Below are 22,122 nucleotides of genomic sequence, written 5' to 3'. Positions count from 1 at the left end.
TGATAAACAAATGTAAAACCAACACAATTTGATCTCAATAATGATTCATTCACCTGTAGTCTGAATAAACTTAATATTTTTTTATAAATATTTTTATATAGACTGTGTATCATAAGGTACAATGTTCTATATTTGAGAGACAATAACATTGGAATTGGCAGCAGAACGCGAAAATGGAGTCATACTTTATGAGCTTTTTATTTATCAGAGCATTTTTATTTTCATTCATTCATATAATACTTTGAAATACAAAAATAAATCTTAGTATATTATTTTATCTTTGAGAAAAAGATAAAAACTTTGAGTTATATTCGCACGTTTCTGTTGAAAATCTTGTAATTTTTATGACTGTATTTGTTAGATAGATTAATTGTAATATGAATGGTACAAATATAGATTATAAAGCTTTGGTATATAAATTTAATTATTGTTTACTTCAAATGAAAATTCAACTACGTACGTACCTAGAGACCTAGAGTAATCATTTGTATGTTAGTAAATTTTTAAAAGATAATTTTACAAAAATCAACAAAAACATCATAAATTAGTCTAAAATTTTCAGTTGCATAATGGCTACGTTTGCACGTAGATTTAAAATTAATTTAAATGTTTAGAATTGAAAAGCTAAAATATAGTTTAATATTTAACAATGACCAGAATGTATTGAGAATGAATTCTTAGAAATATTTGTTTTAAATTGTAAGAGTTTAGTTATATGAGCTATCAATATTGGAGTCCAAATTGGAGATCGATTAATCTGAAGAATTTTTAATAACTATAGTATATTAAATATTAGGAATAATAATAAATAGTAATATAAATAAATTTATTTATGTTTTCTAATCATTTATCAAGCTCTTAATATATGAAAGAAGATATTTCTCTAATTTATTATTCATTTATTTAGTTATTATTACTTCCCGTAGGGTAAGTTATTGTAATGGCCGAAAATCGGAATTGAAAATTTTAACATTTCTCGACGTTTTGAAGGTTTTTGAACGTTTGGCATACCTCAGAAAAAAATGGATGTGGGTGTGTGTGTGTGTGTGTGTGTGTGTGTGTGTATGTATGTATGGATACAAATTTCCAGTCACGTTTTAGGGCGCACGGATCAACCGATTTGAATGGTTCAAAAAAACATTCGATTCCTATTGATAGGGAAAAGAGCTGATTAGTTTTTGGCAAAGGCAGGTCCAGCCGTTTCGGAGATACGGAGCAAAGAGTGCAGAAAGAGTGCAGAAAATAGAAATCGAATTTTTGAGAGAACGGAGTATCTGATTTGAATGATCTAAAAAGCATTCAATTAGTAATGATTGGGAGAAGTGCTTATTAGTTTTTGGCAAAGGCAGGCCCAGCCATTCGAAGATATGGAGCTAAATATGTAAAAAATGGCAGTTTTTGAGAGAATAAGCGTCCGATTTAAATGATTCAAGAACTTTCTGCTTGTCTTAACAAAATAATTGATTTTGGAAAAAAAAATTTTGTTCAATTTTTTTTTTTTTTTTTTTTTTTTTTTTTTTTTAGTTTTATCAAAAATATTTCAGATTTTATTTTTAATTCTGGCTATAGTTCTAATATACTTTACAAATATTTTCAACTCTGCAATTCAGTTTATATAATTCTCATAAATATTAGACAATGTTACAATATTTATAATAATCTATTGAAAACATTCAGTATTCCTCGAACATTTCGGTACGGGAAGTTCCAGCAATTTGCCTTAAGGCACGATGCCATAAATGCCTCAAGACAGAATTCCACTTACAGCTAGTTTTGTTTTAGTTTACTTTGATCTGTTGGAATTTTTTCAGAGAATTTTTGGCTTAGAATTTTAAAAATCTAAATATTCTGTATACTATTGCACAAATATTATTTGATCAAACTGAAAAAAAAAACGGTCACAAACAAATATGGTTTGATCAAACAAAAACTGTTACAAGTATTTCAATTATCACGAATACCACAAAAATAAATTATGCACTGATGATATTGATAATTAATTTAATTATAAAATATGACTGACTGTGTTCGGCTGCATTCACAAAATATTCAAAGTAAATCCATTATAAAAAATTATAAATTCCAACTGTTGCAATAATTATAACGAAATTTATTTAATATACTATATTCTATACCAAAAATAAATAATAACATTTTTTAACTTCCCTTAGAGTGAGTTATAGTAATGGGCCAAAAATCGAAAATGATAATTTTGCTTATCTTTACGTTTCAGAAGTTTCTGAACATTTTGGCATACCTAAAAAAATGAATGTGTGTGTGTTGATACTATTTTCCATCGACGTTTTCGAGAGCACCGCTCAACCGATTTGAATGATTCAAAAAGCAAAAGATTTTTACTGATGGAGATTAGTCCTGATTAGTTTTTGGGAAAGGTTGGTCTAGCCGTTTCCGAGATACGACGCAAAGACAAAATTAAAACCCGCTTTTTGAGAGAACTAGGCAGCCGATTGGAATGATTCAAAGAACATTCAATTCGTAATAATAGGGAGAAGTGGTGATAAGTTTTTGCATAGATAGGTTCAGCCGTTTCGAAGATACGAAGCTAAAAATGGCAGTTTTTGAGAGAACAAAGCATCCGATTTGAATGATTAAAAAAACTTTTTGCTTGTGTTGATGAAACGCTTGTTTTTGGGTAAAGCAAAAAAACAATACAATTATGTTGCATATGCGAAATAACTTATAGTCTAGTCATTTAAGTTTAAATTAGGTAAAAATCTCGGAATTCGAGATACCCAGCTGTGAGTCTGTAAATACTCTGTAAATACACCCTAAAAGTTATCTCAAAACCTACATATGGTACGTACACCATACCATATGTAACCTACATATGATACAATACAACCTGAGACAATTTTTAGGGTGTATTTACAGAGTATTTACAGAACTACAGCTGGTTATCTCGAATTCGGAGGTGTATTTACCATGACTGGACTATTTATACCAATTTTCAAAACAAGTAATTTTAAGTAGCAGAATTTCATCGACAAAGTTTGTGTATTTACCATCAAAAGAATACCGAGTTTTATGCATATCGCTAAAAATATTTTAAAATCCTTTTTTCTCGTTTGTTTTGATATACATTTTTTTGAAAAAGTTGACATCATGGCTATCAGACAACCTGGAAAACCCGTTTGAAGTTTTGGGCGTTTGAAATGTTACAATGAAACAATAGTCGACCTACCCGCATAGCAAGTATCCCACACAGTACGCCTACAATGACTAAGGCAGATAAGGCGATACGTCAAGCATTTCAGAAATCGCTCTTTAAATCATAAATGGAGAGCTGAAGTAACAAATCAGGAGAATCTTGCCAAAAGTATTAAAAGGAGCTTAAAGGTCCGCGGATGAAAAGAACCATCACCAATAATTCGATGTACTAGAAAAGTTTACTGTACAACAATATTTAAAAATAAAGTATCAATTTTTACGACGTTGATACCGGGAGATATACGACAATGTTTGAAAATCTATAACAAAAGTATTTTCTTTTGCTATTAGTTTTTTACTTGTGAGTAAGGTGACCATAGGTCCAGATTTGGCCGAGATTTGCACCTTGTGTCTTAAGTTTTTCTAAAAGCAGTATTTGTCCCGGATTTAGATTTTTTGTCCCGGATTGTACCAGTTGTTTGAAATTGTATAAGTAAATTACCAACAATTATGAAAATAAACAAACAAGTGCTATTTTTTTCAATTAATTATGAAGAAAGTGGAATAGAATTTTATACAAAGATCCAAAGCGAAAAGTATAAGATCGAAAAATATGAGATATAATATAATATCGAAAATAAAAAAGTATTACATAGAAGTCCGCAATATTTATTTGAAAAAAAAAATGATTCATATGAAAAATGTTTTATTGTATCTTTAAATGGTAAATGTTATTTTAAAGACCTTTCCCTAAACATGGCGTCCCGGTTTTGACTTAAAAAATATGATCACCTTATTTAGGGACACTGTTGCCTAGATTACGAGATCTTAATATAATTTTTAACTATACGTTATTTAATTCTTTTACAAGATATATTATTAATTTTGAATTGTATTCAACTTTTTTTTTATATAACTTCTATAAGAGTCTACATCTGGATGGGGTGAAAAAAACTGACTAAACCTTTATCCTGGTGATGCAAAAGTGTAAAAATAAGATTAAGGTATAATTTATAGTTTATAATAAATTGGGTCTAGAAAAGCTATTTTATAAAAGATTAATTAAATAAATCTTTTTTCCAACTCTGCATATTTCTAACAAAATACTAATTCAAGATAAATTACAGTGTTATTGCTGTACAAGATGCACTCTTAAAATTTGTTGAATAATGTAACTATTATTTTGTAATTTTTTTTTTTCAAAATTAAAATAAGGCCGTCGCAATTCACGGCGCCTATGGGGTAAAAAATTAGGTTACAATTTTTTTAAAAACAGCAACAAAAACAATTTTTATAATGATGAATTGGCTAGAGTTTTAATGTCAGATGTTGTTTGTTTGATATAAGTTATTTGTTGTGATATAATTGGTTTGGTTTTCACAAATTGTATATACCCTATGTAAAATAGTATTCCAATAACCTGTGTTATGCTAACATTAGACATTTACATTACATTTTCATATTTGCATTAATTTTTTTGTGAATAATGAAAATGTTTTACAATGTATAAGGCTCAGTTAAAAGTTATCAATATACTTATCAAGGTTTGATTCAAAATTTATATATTTAATGTATAAATTCAGCTATATCTGCTATAAAAAAAAATATCAATCACCACAATATAACATAAATCAATTTTAATTTTAAAAACCAACGACTGAAAACAGTGAAAACTAAATCTTTTCCAATAAAATACATTACAATATTGTGCAGCATTTTGAAATATTTTGGAGAACGATTTTTACATTCACATTTCTTGTATCAATTTCTGTATTAAATGTCTTGAAGCCTCCAGAAATATTAAAATTAGCAGATTAAATTTTCTGGAGAAAACAAACTTCATTCAAATACAAACATATGTAAGTATTTACTTTATATTGACCCCATGTAAGTATGTGAAGAAAGTGAGATATATATGTTTCCGTAATGTTTGTATACTATTTTAATGACCAAATCAAATTTTTTATTGCTACACAATAAATTAAATTATCTACATAGTGTGAAATGTCTGCCCATTAGAGGCCTGTCTATTTTTCAGACCCGCTTCTGTAGCGTAACAATGTTTGCCGTATGCGGCTTATTTGAACTGGCTGTCTGAGCACTATGTGACGTTTTGACTGAGCTATGTACACTTGGAAATACTTTAGACGAATAGTGCTATTAACATCGAACATTAATCATCTATCTATAGATTCGAATACATTCACTTCGAAATTATTCAAAAATTGAGCAAAATTTTAATGCATATTTTAAAGTATACCCCCAATGAAAGTAAGTAAAATTATATTGAATACTACACAATTTGTTTAAATGGATATACAATTAGTTTAAATATTAGCAACTATATAGCAAAATATCAGCAACACTTATTAAATGCATATTATATTAATTAGTACTATTTTGTAACTAATCACATAATGATAATGATTAATTATTAAAAAATAATTGAATATTTGTTCTCTAGAAGCACGCTAGTCTTGAACTAATGTTGTAGAGCAAAATGTATAACGTAAGATAATCGTAGATAAAAAAGGCATATATGATAATTTTAATAAATTTCATAAACATAAATTATTATTACTATATAAATAAAAGCGTATGTATTGGAAAGTACAAGATCGCTCCACCGTATTAACAGAATGTTACGCTCTTCAAACGAACAAAAAATATATTCTGTTATTTAAAACAATATATGAAATTGAACTAAATTTATTTAAATTATTGTAGTTTGTATTATTTGATTTAATTCATTCTTATATGAGTGATAATACTCTGCAAACTAGTTCTGGTTTATATAAAATCTATAAGATTATTTGCATCGACTTCTATCGTGACTTCTGTTGGCATGTTTCATACACAAAAAGAAATAGGTTTTTGAAGCAGCTTAAAATATCTAAAACCTATAATACTCTATTTCTTGTCCAAAATCTAACGTAGATCTAATGAACCTCACTATACTTGGCGTCGTGTTTAGTTCGTATTATACATAGCTATGTGCTTCATCTGCGGTATTATCCATGGAACGCCTCGTATAAGTACTTATGACGGTACGTTATCAATGTAAATACTTCAAATCTTGCCACATCATTAGCCTGTATCGCCATATTGATAGAAGCCAAGTACATGGGCAAATATTTAAACGATTCAGGATTTTATATTTTGGCCGGAGATCAGCAAAGCAAACAAGCGACTGCATACAAGATTTTTGCTAGTTCAGATAAAATGGTTTCGTTGAATATAAATTAATGATTAAGTTGAATTAAATTTGTTTAGAGCTAAAGTTTCCTTATCACATACAATATTGACTAATGTGAGTAAATTTTGTAATTTAAAATACTAAAACACATTGTGTGAACACTTACCACTGCTCTAATGACATCGTCTGGTAAATTCCGTTCATGCTGGCATTTGCTGATGGCCCCAGAGTGCGAGAAAATAACTGGGGCCTGACTTATCTTTAAGGCCGCCCTTGCGGTTTCAGGCGACGCATGGGAAAGATCGACCATCATACCAAGTCGATTCATTTCCAGAACCACGTTCTGAAATAAAAATTAACCTAGTTAGTAAAAGTAAATACACAGTTTGTACTGTTTGCTATTCAATGATAGGATATTATTATTCATATTTGTTTATGATATTTGTCAAACAGAACTGTGGGTATGGTAACTTTATATTTGTTTCATATGTCATAAAACATATTTTCATTATATCTGAATGAAGTGTATACTTTGAAGTAGTAAATATGTCTCCCAATGAATTATAGTATAATATTAATAATAATGTTCAACACATGTTAAAATATTTTTAATTAAAATCATCTTTCATAATAAAAATACATAATTTTTATCATTATAAAATACCAAAGCGATTTTAAAAACTAAGTTAATTTTAGAAATGACCAAGCATCAGAAAGCAAACTAAAGATGGGTTTAGTTACACACACACACACACATATATATATATATATATATATATATATATATATATATATATATATATATGTGTGTATATATATACAGAGTTTTCAGAATTTACCAATCATGAAAAACTTGAATTTATTCCACGTAGTTTGAAATTTATGATATTTTAAGTGCAATCTAGAGCTTTGATAAAATTTTGTCAATTTTTCGCTTCTAGTCTAGTCATTAATTCTGTTCATTTGACTTAGATGGGTAATATTATTTCTATTTATTTGAATCGTGAATATTATTTCTAGGATCGCAGTTAAATATAAACTTTTTCCATGATAGTTATGATCAATATTATCATCCATTAGCTTGACAGTACCAAACGTCTTGTATATCTAGATGCATTATGCATGTATATTAGAGTGGTACTTAATATGGATGTTTTCTGATTTACTTGCACCCAGGGGCTCAAATGCTTCCAAATTGATAACAAAAATTCTCAGAAAATTTTAGCTTTCAATATTAACTCTAACATAGTCCGAACTCCAATTAAAGTTTCTTGGATCTTCTTTCTGAGTAAATACTTATTTTATGAAATGTACAAATTTTTTTATTTAAAATCAAAATAAGCAAATACAATGTTATTCTCAAAATTTTGATTCACTTGTTGCTAAGTTATAAAACAAATAAAATTTTACGCATTTTATTTCCATAGAAATTTTGGTTGCAGTGCGGGCTATCTTAAAGTTAATATTAAGAGTTAAAAATTTCAGAGATTTTTTTTCATCAATTTGGGAGCAAAGAAATTTAATAACATCCACAATAAGGACCACCCTAATGTGTGTATAGGTATACATATATACATTAGAGTGGTTCTTAATAAGGACATTTTCAAATTTCTTTGTTCCCAGGGGCTCAAATGGTTCCAAGTTGATGAAAAAACAACACCCTGAAAGTTTTAGCTCTTAATATTAACTTTTAGATAAAGTGCAATTCAATCAAACTTTGTATGGAAATAGCATGAAAAAAATTTTGAAAATTAAATAAAAATTTTTTCAGGTATAACTTAGCGATCAATTTTGAATATTTGTCTGCTAAATTATATCTAGAAACATTTCTAAAATTTTTGAAAATTTGTTCATGCTATTTCCATACAAAACTTTGATTGAATTGCTATCTAAAAAATAATATTAAGAGCTAAAACTTTGAGAGAATTATTTTTCATCAATTTGGCACCATTTGAGCCTTTGGGAGCAAGAAAATATCTATATTAAGGACCACCTTAATATACACATATATATATATAAATATATTATATATATATATATATATATATATATATATTTATATGTCATATTACGTTACTTTCTTAAGGCAATCAAATATGATTACAATTACATTGTAACTTTTAGTAGCAGCACAAATAGAGTTCATATATTGCTAACAGTTTAATTGGCGTAGCACTCATTCAATTCTAATAACTCACAACAGAAATTAAGCATTTCATTTAGAATTAAATTACATTGTTCAACGTCGTCTCCTCTGTTAGAATTTTCTCGCAAACTCCTACCGTCAATATTGTTACAAACTACAGAACATAACAATGACGAATAATTGCAAAGGAGCGCTCGAGTATTTATTTATTCTGAGTGATAAAAGTTATTAGAAAAGGCGCACAAAACGATGTCATTTCTTGTCGGGGAATTGAAGTAAAGCGTCGTTTATAATATCAAAAGCATTTAAGTTCGAGCTAATGAAGAGGTCGCATTCTTCAGAGAGATCGAGTCAAGAGTCGAAAGAGCCGGAGGCGGCTATGGCGCTATATTATATTACGAATATTATTATATACCCAGAAAAAATTTTAAATTGAAATGTCAATACTTAATTATGTAAGACTTGTGTATAAATTGTGGAATATTACTCGGATATTATTAGCGCAAAAATGTATAAATATAAACCTAAAACCATACATAAAAATTTATATACCTTATTATATTCCATACAAAATATTTATCTAAAATCAAAAGTGTTTTTATAAATATATAGTTTATTTGTATAGGTATCTTGGGGCTAAATATAATGGAGTTAACAAGTAATAGGCGTTTCTCAATAGAATCTAAAGATATTACAACATTATGTTACCTTGATTAGACATGTAAGCCGTTCTACATCATAAATATAATTACTAAATATTAGGTATGTAAATGTTATTAATTATTATAGACAACTAATTCATTTTAAATGTATATACTTCAATTTAGAGCCTATACTTTAGCCCAAACTTTATTAACATTCTAATGCTTATTTGTCTTGCAGTTTTAAACTTACAAATTATTGTGTGAATTTTCTACTTTTTTTGATTAATGGTTATATTTATTGCAAATTATTTTAGTACTATTTGTGTGATCATAACAGTGAAGTCATTTCATTCGACAATCACCAATAATAAAAAAGTATAACCTTAGTAAAACAACTTAACATTATAACTTCTAATAATCGGATATTGTGTAAAATTACTTTATTATAAAGTATTGTTTTTAGATTTTCATATAAATAATTAATAATAAAAAAAATATTTCGAAAATTTTACTAAATATGCAGCTTCGAAATAAAATATTGCGCTTGCTTTAAAATTATATTTCTGTCTTCTATTACAAGAAATGAGTTGAAGCAATAAAAATACATGCGCGATTACCTTGAGAAGAAAGTAATTACGACGACTTGCTCAGAAATATGAATATAATGAATTTATAACACCACTTTACAAGAAGAAAATATTTAAAAAACAATGTTCATCGTTGCAATTTCATTTCTATGGATTTGAATAACACATATTCTTAGGAATAGTAAGAAAGTAATTTCTCAGAAAATGCAAACTAAAAAAGTTTATAAGCATTGAATTATAATATATTTGTTATAACAAGTAGTCATAATTTTATTCATTTGTGAGTGATTTTATTTGTGTTCCATTTTAATTTAGCAATTGTTTTAGCAAAAATTTATTCATATATTGATTTAATTTTTATTTGATGTGGATATGCCTTGTGTATATATAGTTAAATGATCAACTTGTTAAAAAAATTCATTTACATAAGTATTTCAAATTTTTGGTCAACATAATTTGCTATTATATTCACTATTTACAATACAGCTTTTTAAAGTTCTAAAAATCCAAAATTTTTATCTTTGATGTAGAAAATAAAGAAATAAGTAATTTTGTGATGATATTTTTAAATATTATATATGTACATTGAAAATATTATTTAGTTTAACCTTATATTAATGTATGCATTTGTCAAAATTAAAAAATCAAACTACTTCTTTTTAAGAAATAATTCAATCAAAAACAATGCAAAATTTTCAATCAAAAACAAATATGCAAAATTTGATAAATGGGCTACAAAATAAATAAAAATCAAATAAATGTTTGAAACCCAATATCATCTACCTCATTTTAAAAATTCATATTAATCAAATGTTTTTATAACTTTTTATATTTCATTTTAATTGGTAAAAAATCAAACAAAATCCAGGAAAATATGGATTCAATATACTCGTTTGCACTTCAAATGAAACTCGTCATCAATTACATACAGAACTGAATTAAATTGTCGTTGCTATAACTAGTTAAATTTAATAATCAATGTTGTATCCAGGTTTTATTTTTACGACAGACGTTGTCCTGTACCCAATTGTAGACAGACGTTGTCCTGACTACTATTTAAAGGTTCCAATTTTTTTAATATCCTATCCTACACTTTTTAATATCTTATTTGATGTCCTACCTTTGGGATTTATTTATGGTCTAAGCATAAGCAGTATAAGAAATTCAGAAAAAAATAGTATCTGCGGTAAAAGAACAATATCACACTTAATTTTGAAACATAACACATATTCGTTGCTTTTTGGCAATTAGAATTTCTAAAGTACATTTTTCTTACTAATTATTTAGTAAACATTATTGTTTATGTTCAAATTTTAGGTGACTTAATTCGTAAAATTCATATGAGCACTTTTGAATCTAAGATCAACTTGCTAAATATTCCATATCCAATGCCAAACAAATTAATTTTTAGCACATGAAACAAAATTCTAAATTATTTTTAATAAGGATAAATATTTTTTTATTGTAAAATAATTTAGTAAAACCAAAATGCGGCATGCATGTGTTTAAAAAAATTATGTTCATGCAATTTTGTATTTATTGCGTTATTTATTAAACTGAATTATATAATTTCATCTGCCAAACATATACTGTTGACTATATCTTATATTATTTTTATTTCTGGTACATCTCAGCTGCTTTTTGGCAATAATAATGTATTACATTTTCCTTGTATATTATATTCTAATATTATCTAGGCTCATAATTTCAGCTAAATTCAAATTTCAAGTGAATTGACATTTCTAGCAGGACAGTTCAAATTAAATTTTTGCCGTTTATTCCTATAATTTAACTATAGTTTTATCGTTTATTAAATCTTGAAAATTTCCTTTGACAAACTCTAAAAAAAATTATCAAAATCCGAATAACCGGTTAGGAGAAGTATCAAATCATACACCCGTACATAAGAATTTATATATATATATATATATATATATATATATATATGTTTTGTCATTCAAATTTTACTCAAGCTACAAATTCTAAGATCTTTCATATACTACAGGTATACAACCATTTTATAATTATTTCAAAGATTGTTCTACTCTAAACATTCTAGTAACTGAGCTAAAACATTTGACGTTCCTAGGTCAGAAACTTGTATAACTATAATAAATTCAATTAGACCGAGCTTTCGGTGTTAAGGTTAACGTTAATTGCAAATTAAGTTTAAATTAAATTTAACTGGGGGCCTTTGGAGGGCAAACCATCCTCCACACGGCAGCTGACATATTAAAGTGGTCCTTTCTCTGAAGTAAGTAAATTTTATTACGTATTTCTGTGTGTCTGTTGAAAGGCCTTTTATTGATATACTGAGTGGCCCTGTTGGATCCACTTGTCAAAATTGATATTTGACGTATTATTATATAAGTATGAGAGTGTACATATGCCTACACACCTTGAATCTTCTTGGAGGGTTAGGTAATTGAATTATATAAACGATATTGAGAAATGAAAAATCAAACGACATTTTTATGAAGAATACTTTTGAATTTATATTTTTATTAATTATCCAAATTGATATACCATTTTTTTATAAGTTTAAATATTGTATTAAGAAATATTAAATTTGAAATCAATCAAAATATATGCAACACAATTTTCAATACTTGTAATGTGATAATATTGAGTGATATTAAATGTATAGTTTTTTACAAAAAGATTGTCAAATTATTAAGAAAACTCTATGTAATTTTTTTTATTAACTCTTTTATTTACAACTGTCTAGTATAGGACATTCAGTAAATTTAATGGACTTACAATAGTCCGCCAAAAAGGTACATTGTATACTACTTTGACATGTTGGAAAAAACAACTCAGTAGTTGTTTTTTCGATATAAAATTCACAATATTTACTTATTAAATAATTTCTTATAAATAATGATTAAGTTATTTCCATTTTTTTCTCTGGAGAGTTCATGGCTTAAATCCAGTGGCGCTTTTCTTAACTCTATGTAAATGACATTTAAATTTGAGACAAATTACAAAAACTTTCCTATAGGAATTGAGATTTATATATTTTGAAATTGTCACATTTGTTGAATGTTTAAAAAGCTCAAAATTTTGAAATTTTGACAAAGCTGGTTATTTTAAATTTTGATGGGTTTTTATAATTAAACTATTTTTTGTTGGCCTATAATATTTAGAAGAATTTTCAAGACTCTGATCTCATTCTCACACAAAATTGCAATAAAGCCGTCAAAAAATACCAGTTAGTTACAAAAAAAAGATTAAATTACAATTTCGAACTAAAACTACTCATACAGTTTTAAAAATTTAAAAATTAAAAAAAAAGTTACATTTTTGGCATATATATTTTTTTTTACTTTTTCCTATGTTTCTCCACTGGAACTGCCTTATCAAAAATTTTATCAATTATTCATTTCGTCATTACAAGTAAAATGTTATTTACTATCATTAAAAACTGAATTACCCCTTTTAGCACTTTTTGCCCCGTATCTTGAAAACGGTTGGACCTGCCTTCACCAAAAATTAATCAGCACGTCTTCTTGCCAATAAGAATCGAATGTTGTTTAAATCATTCAAATCGGTTGGTTCGTGCGCCCAAAATCGTAGACGAAAAATTGTATCCAAACATACACACACACACATACATCCATTTTTTTCTGAATGAAGTATGCCAAAATGTTCAGAAACCTTTGAAACATGAAAATATGCAAAAATTTTCATTTTCGATTTTTTGCGATTAATCTAACTCACTCAATAGGAAGTTAACAAATATTATACAAACTCTTTGGTGGGAATAGCTCAGTTAGTAGCCTGCCCGACTCATACGCTAGAGATAATATTTGAAATTATGAGTTAAAATTTATAGAATTTCAAATGTTGATTTGAAATTGCATAGAAGCAATAGTTAGAAGCAGAATATAAATCAGTTCTTTAAAATTAAATAGAATTTTAATCATAGAGTTGATTTAGGAAAAAAGTAGAAGTAACAGGGAAAGGGAGATTGGAATTTGAGTAGATTAGATTTAGAAGAAAAGATGAATGAAAAAATCGGTTGTAAAGGACAAAAAACAGAGTAATTTTTCATGTACATAAGAAAGAACGTGTAGTAATTTTAGAAATACTACTAAGTTCTTCTCAATCAGACTCGAATGATAAGTGGAAAGTGAGCATATATTTAAAATAAATTACTAATTTTCTTAAGTATCCTGTTCAGAAAACAGTTACACATAAACTCAACAAATTTCAAACTGAACTTTCATTGCTTTTAATGTCAATTCTCAGATCTACATAAAAAAATTCAACGCAATAAAATAAAGTATACAGAATCTACTTTTGTGGCCGCAATCCCGACAGTTGTGGGAGAATGTTTTTATTATTTTCATACGCTTTGCGGCAGCACAGCCACCGGGAAGGAATCGGATATGCTCGCGAGATCGCGCCTCATGCATTATGATATTGTTGAATTGAGAATAAAAGATAGTACAACTCTGAGCAGGGGTAATCAAACTATTATATGTGATTATAATACAATTTTGATGGCAATTGTCAAAAAAACTATAAATTTGTTAATAGGTATGATGAAGAGTAATACTAAAATAAAACGGTTGTAGCGTATGAAGATAAATGCAGATCAACCTACGTGCAAAATGAGAATATACCTAAAGAGTAGAGCTTGACTTAAGAATCCGCAGGTAAAAGATCCACCACCGATCCATCTCAAAATTCCGTGAAGTTTAGAATTTTTTAACAACAATATTTGACAGTAAAGGGAAAAAGTTGTATGACCAACCATGAAGTTGATTCTTACGACATTGCTATCGGAATATAAATGGCAAAGTTTAAAAATCTATAACAAAAGTAATTTCTTTTATTGATATTTGTTTTAGTTGTGAGCACTGTTGTTTAGTTTACGAAACCTAAATATAATTTTTAGTAATAAGTTATTTAATTGATTTTATAAGTTGTTTGACTGATAACATATATATGTTTGTACAAAAAGTAAATAAACAAAACTAGTCTAAACAAGAATTACAAAAACTGAATTGCAAAGTTAAAATTCTTTATTTGAAATATATAGGTGATGTTTAGAACTATAGCTTGGGAATACTAAAAACAAACCGCAGAAGCAATCCCTTTGTTAACTCAAACAGAAAGTAGTTTAAATCTTTCAAATAGGAAGTTTTATTCTAAAGCACATTTAGCTTTGTATTTTTGAAACGACTGGACCTGCCTTTATCAAAAACGAATCAGCACAACTCCCTATCAATAGGCATCGATTGCTTTTTTAATTTTTCAAATCGGTCCATCCGTACGCGCGAAATCGTCGACGAAAAATTGTCTCCACACATACACACATACACACTCATCCATTTCTTCTGAGGTGTGCCAAATGTTTAGAAACTTTTGAAACGTTAAGATATGTAAAAATTTTCATTTTCGATTTTTTGACAATATTAATACTACGTGAATAAGACTTTAAACATACTTGCCTCCTGGAGGTTCCAATTTACATATTCCTAAGAAATGTGAAAAAACACATTTTTTTGATAATGCACAAATAGGACTTCTACTGCGCATAGTCACATAGTTACTTGTTTGATATGTAATATTTGTTATGATATAATTGGTTTGTTTCGCACAATGTAATTGCTCAAAGCCAAATTCGACTTTTGTACCCCGCCCTACCCCACATATATATATATATATATATATATATATATATTATATATATTATTTATTTATATATGTATATATGCATGTATATATGTATCCTTAATACGTGTTGAAAGGTTTACCATCTCTGATACGTGTTTGCGAAAACGTAAATTCATGCAGTAGAAGCGCTTTGGCAGAAATGGAATTCGGTAAATGTTGGAAATGCGCAATACAATCTCATAGCTGAAAATGAACGATTTTCACGTGACATTATTAAACATGAGCAAACGTGTGATCTAATTTCTAACTTTGAATTAAATAAATTGTAAACATATTTATTAAAAACACTTTTTTCAATGTGACTAAAGATTTCCAGCGAGTTTGTTAATATTTTAGAACAATCCATCTCTAATTTGTTCTTTATTGAAAATGTATTAATGAATAGACTGTTCAATCATATGGTTGAAAAAATTGCCTTGTTAATAATATGTTGGTATGGTGAAAGATTACGTAATCTAAAATAATTATAAGATCAACACAATTTAAAATGTAGGTACAAGATGCACACGACATATATATATATTCTACATCATCAAACTTTAAAGTCATAATGATGTTACATAACAAAAGCTAATATTACCATATTAGGCTTCAGAATTATATGAATAAGGCTTGCAAAGTTATAATGATCCATATTGATGAATCATTCCATTTCCATTTTTAATTAATGAAATTAATGAAATACTACTAGATTTTTAAATAATTCTTGAAATTTAAGATAATTGTTTCATGATCAAATGATGACAGAATTTATATTAGTTACCAAGTCCATCACAATAATTTTATTGTGTTGACTGACATTTCAATTATTCAAAATCTCGTTAATCAAAATCGGGATCGAAGCATTATTTAAAACCGTAGGAAATATATATTACATATCGGAATAATTCAATTAAATTATCCGATAATTTGCCGAACCATTAAACTTCAATAATTAATTTTCAAAGTTATAAAATATGATATTGAACTATATTCAAAGTAGGAAATTATGTATAGGCAAACGTGGTTGTAGAGCACTAAATTATACTAATTATATCAATTATTTTAAAGCTAGGATGATCATTAATCGAATTTAGTATTAAAATGTCATTTAAAATGCTCGAAAACTGCTATATAAAATTCGAATAATTTTGTGAAATAATTGCATAACTTATCGATTTATTAAAATTTAATTATACGAAATATAGTCATAATTTAATGATTCAACAATTTATAAATTATTAAAATTTGTTGAAATTTTGTCAGATTATGTTGCTAAAGAGAAAATGAAAGTTTTAATGTATTAAAATTTGATATATTAAAAACCATTATATAACTAAACTAGTTAAAAGTGAAATTTTGCCTTAAGGCAAGTTGCATAAATTTTGTGAAATGCGTAATAATTGACTTAATCAACCAAAATTGAGATTTAGATATTTAGATACAATTTTCAACTGCCCAATTACATTATATCCTGTACATAGATCTTAATATTATTTAATGATTTAAATTAATGGTAATTGACTTATTTTTCCGCAAAATCACAAATGCGATCTTCGACTTTTAAAAACATAGAATTTTTCATCGGAAGTTAATGAATTATTTTTATTATTAACTTTCCGTAGGGTAAGTTATTGTAATCGTCCAACAATCAAAATTGATATTTTTACATTTTTTCACGTTTTGAAGGTTTCTGAACATTTTGGCATACCTTATAAAATATGGTTGTGTGTGTGTATGTATGGACACATTTTTTGTCCAAGTTTTCGGGCGCAAGGATCAACCGATTTGAATGGTTCAAAAAACATTCGATTCCAACTGGTAGGTAGATGTGCTGATTAGTTTTTGGCAAAGGCAGGTCCACTCGTTTTAGAGATACGGAGCAAAAAGTGCAAATAGAAATCGAGTTTTTGAGAGAACGGAGCATCCGATTTGAATGACCCAATAAACATTTAATTCGAAATGGTGGGGAGAAATAGTGATTAGTTTTTGGCAAAGGCACGTCTGCCGTTTTGGAGATATGCAGTTAAGACAATGATTATATATATATATATATATATATATATATATATTTATTTATTTATATATCAGTATTTATACTGATATATTTAAAAACATTTAATATTCTCCAATATTTTGTTACAGTACAGGAAGTTCCAGCAATTTGCCTTAAGGCACGATGCCATGCACTACTAGTTTAATTATTTTATTTAGTATTAAACTTTGTCACAAACTTATTTCATACTATTTAGTAATTATTATCCATATTTTTCATAAACACAAATTAAATTAAATTATATGCGAAATATTTTTTTAAAACTTAGTTCCATATTTAGGGTGCGTAAAAGTTCTAAGGAATATTAATGTTATCAATTTTGGATGAAGTAGTTGAGACATTGAAAGCAATTTATTTTGTTTTCCTAGAATTTTACTAATAAAACTAAAGTGACCAAGAAAAATATATTAACAAAACTGATACTCTACGTTCTGGAAGCAAATGAACTGTGATAGATAACACAGGCCTACATTTTTTTGTTTGGTGCATCAAATGTTGGAGCTGATTCTTATAGTATTTTTTTCGCTGATATCAAATCTGCAAACCATTGTTTTTGTATCAGCTCTAGTATGTAACATGGAAAAAAGTTGCCGAAACCAGGTCCATTCTAGATCGTCACGGAAAAGAACTTTTCGCAGTGTCAACTAATGTCATAACTAAGGCCGAATGGGTCTTGTAAGTTTGTATGTACGAGTAGACATATCTCATTAAAATAACATTCTGAATTGTATTACTATTTTGTACTTTCATTTTTTATATATCATATATATCATATCTTGAAAACTAAAGCTCATAAAAAAACCAATCTCATTTTTGAAATCAGCGCCCCAAATATACTTAAAAACAGCATTAAAATCGTTTGCACCATTTTCTTTGTTGGCCTGTGTAATTTTAGAATATGAACTACTAGTTGAATTAGAACAGTTTCATCTGATCCAAAATAATCACTCCTTAATTGAAATCGATACTTCAATTCAATTAAGACCAATCCAAATCATACATTGGAAATCAGAACAATTCAACCGTCTAATAATTTTCCAAATTATTAAACTTCAATCATACAAATTGGATATTAATTTTCAATGCAAAGCATATTATCATCTGACATGATAGAATTAACATAGGAATATCCATCCATTCACCTAGACCGACATAGATTGCACGTAATTAGATTTGTCTGCATCGGTATAACCGTAATCGTATTATAAGGTTACATAGTTTCGGTTATGGTTACGGTTACTTCCATCTAGATATTCAGAAATGTGCATTGTACATTTTAGCTATAGTTACAATATTTAATCCCAATGGAAATTCGAGTGCAGGCGTGCGCAAGCTGAATAATAAAAATGATGGTATTACTATAATCCTCAGGCAGGTTCCTGGAAGCCTCAACTGAATTATGATCACGTGAAATTTTTTTTTCAAGACTAATGCAAAAATTCTGCTATATTATTTATGCAAAGTCGAGCTACATTTTTGTATTTTATTTAGGTCATTTGAACTATGAATATGTTCAGCAAACAAAATGATAAAATATTTTTTAATTTGTCATACCATTATTCATATCCTTACAAAATTATCTAACATATTCTAGGAGTAGGAAAGGGCGGGGTGCAAAGATTCAATTTGACTTTGAACAATTATATTGTGAAAATCAAATCAATTATATTACAACCAGTAATATCAAACAAACAACTATCCGACTATGTACAATAAAACTTCCAGCTATTTCGTCATTGCAGAAATGTGTTATAATGCTGTTTTTACAAAAAATTGTCACCTGTTCTTTTTACCCTTTATGCGGGCTATAATGGGACGACCAGGGGGCGAACAGGTCCAATGTCTTATTTTAATTTTACAAGATTTGTACGAAATAATAGCTACTTTATTCAATCAATGCAACATATAAATTTAATGTGTGGCTTTTTGTACAGGAATATTGTAGAATATTTAAATGTTTAGACTTTTTGAAGTAAAACTCCTTTAGGCGCGACTAGGGTGTAAATCCGTACAAATACAACGGATGTCCGTTACGGCAAAACTGTGCGTCATTCGCTTTCTATTGAATCATTTCAATACGGATCAAATGTGATTAGCAGTCGTGTATGTGCATAGAGATCTGCCGTTGTATGCGTACCGGCATCAACGTTGTATACGTATCGATATCAACAAAAAAATCGGCTTAGATAAATAAACATTTTAAAGTTACAACGTAGTACAAATCTTGATTTAATAAAAAATGCCTGAATCAAAAGTATATTTTACCATGTTCCTTGAAAATATTGATTAATAAGATTCTAATTAGTAAGTTTATTGATTAGAAATTATTTCTATATCAATCGTAGTTTCTATAAATCTTTGAAGTTATTAAAATGAAATAGATTTTTTAGACAAGACAGATATCACAGCTGTTCAAAGAATGAGATTATATCGCCAGCGAAAAAGTAAAAAAATACAAGCAGTCAATGAATGTATATTAATTTTAATTACATGAAGTTTTTTAAACACAATTACATGATGAGTAAAGTTGTAAAAACGATATTTGTTTAGGCGCTGTTTAACATAATCCACTATGTGGACAAGAATTATAGAATTTATTAATCAGCAATTACTTCATTTTTCTGAGGAAGGTTCATTTCTAAATGCTAATTACAATGACAAACCGATCATGTCATATTTAAAGTATCACATTAATTACATTATTATTGTTAAATATTATACATATTTTAATGCTATTATAAATATATAATTTATAAATTATCATTATATAAATGTGTATAATGGTTGACACTAATAAATGTGTGCATCAAGAGTGTTACCAAATTACTGATGAATATTATTCAAAATTGTTATATGATGTATTAATTTTTACTTAAATGCCATCTTGTACAGTAGCAAATAAGTTTTACTTCAATCACGAGTGAACCTTACGCACACTATTTTTGTTGATTGTATTTTTAGAAAAAAATTGACAAAATCACAAGAAGCCTTCTTTCGTTCTTTGAAACCCTATCAATATTTCTTATAACATTTATGCGACATAAGTATGCAACTGATATTGAAAAATCAAGTTGTACTAAGTTTTCATAACTTAGTGTTTCTACTATAGTTAGTTCCTACCAGCTTTTATAGGTTAGTCCTCTTCTAGTCAAAAATATAATTAAATTTAGGTTTTTGAAAGTTTCAAGCTATATGCAAAAATCTTACAAAATATATCCAAAAAACTAATTTAATTGAATAAAATGTTGCATGATCAACAATTAGGAGATGATTAAAAATCTATTGCATCGATTCATTTTTAATTAAATATTAAAATTTACTCCAGCTTTGAATGCTTGTATGGTATAAAGCTGAATTCATATGAAATTCATATTGTTTAATTCAATTTCCAGTCGCTGAAAACATAGACATTTATTTAGTGGGTAAAACAATTCAGTTTGGATCAGGTACGCGCAGTTATTACTTCTGTCGCGGAAATATGTAAATTTAATATATAGAACGGCATAATAAAAAACTCATATGCTTCAGAATATGTTGAATATAGAAAAATATGGAAAGAATTTGTGCTTGTACATTTTTGCGGATATAGTCTGGTTATTTCACATTAATTTAAAACATATTTCACATAAAAAAACATATTACAGCAAAAACTTTTCATTAGATTAACCAAATGAAATATTGAAATATATATATATATATATATATATATATATATATATATGTGTGTGTCATACAAAAAAAAAAACAATAAAAAATTACCATAGTCATTTAAACTTACAGGCTAGAAGCAAAACATAGATGCAACCACCTATATATCATTTTTGGATCGTGTTATGGTTTTAATTTAAATAGCTGTCTATATTTTAAAAAAAATTTAATAAAAAAAATAAAAAACCCATGTTAATTAGAAATATGATACTTTCATTACTCATTTGATCGTTTTTGTAAAACTTTTATTACTCATATAATAATTTTTATCCCAATTTTTTTGCATCATATGCTTCAATTTTCCCTTACACCATTTTCTATTATTTCTCCAAACTGCACGAGAAATTATATGAGAGCAGTAGTAAATTGACGTTAATCACTATTTAATTGCACCATTCAATAAGTTTATAATATAATTAGCAGTCTATTTTAAACGCTATAGAGCATCATCTGTAGACTTCAGACACTAATTACATCAATTTTAGTAAATTTTCGCTTCGCTCAAAAACGTAGACTGAAAATTATATTGCAAAAAGTTCAAATATTTCAACAACTTTGCTAATTATCTCTACACAGATAATCGAATAATGGGGAATGCAACTATTTAACTTTATTAGGGACATATTAGTAACGAAACTGTGTGCATGTTTTAATTAAGTACACTTGTAATAGGATAGATGTCGAATGTTGACACGCAATTTTTGCTCATAATGTAATTTTTAAATTTCATTAGACGTATCCATAATTCATATATTAAAACTATAAAAACCAAATCAGCACAAAATTTTAATATTATATTTCTCATAGCGTTATCATATAATAAGTAACGCTCGAACAGCGTTCATTGTCTTATGGAATTATCTCAAATAATTTTTTTTATTATGCAGGATATGAGGAACACTTGCCGGAACATATTTTATGCAAATTAAATTATGTATGTTTTTTTGGATATT

General features: G+C 27.5%; 1 pseudogene; it reads right to left on the bottom strand.

Annotated features, from left to right (window-relative positions):
• The window catches only part of LOC113373809, a 216,423-nt pseudogene that overhangs the window by 59,087 nt on the left and 135,214 nt on the right, over nt 1-22,122 (bottom strand).

This window comes from Ctenocephalides felis, unplaced genomic scaffold, assembly GCF_003426905.1.
Source record: "Ctenocephalides felis isolate EL2017-DRISC unplaced genomic scaffold, ASM342690v1 CF-g0.4_SCAFFOLD_01604, whole genome shotgun sequence".
Taxonomy (NCBI): domain Eukaryota; kingdom Metazoa; phylum Arthropoda; class Insecta; order Siphonaptera; family Pulicidae; genus Ctenocephalides; species Ctenocephalides felis.
Note: the sequence above shows the minus strand (reverse complement) of the source record. Positions and strands in the feature narration are given on the sequence as shown.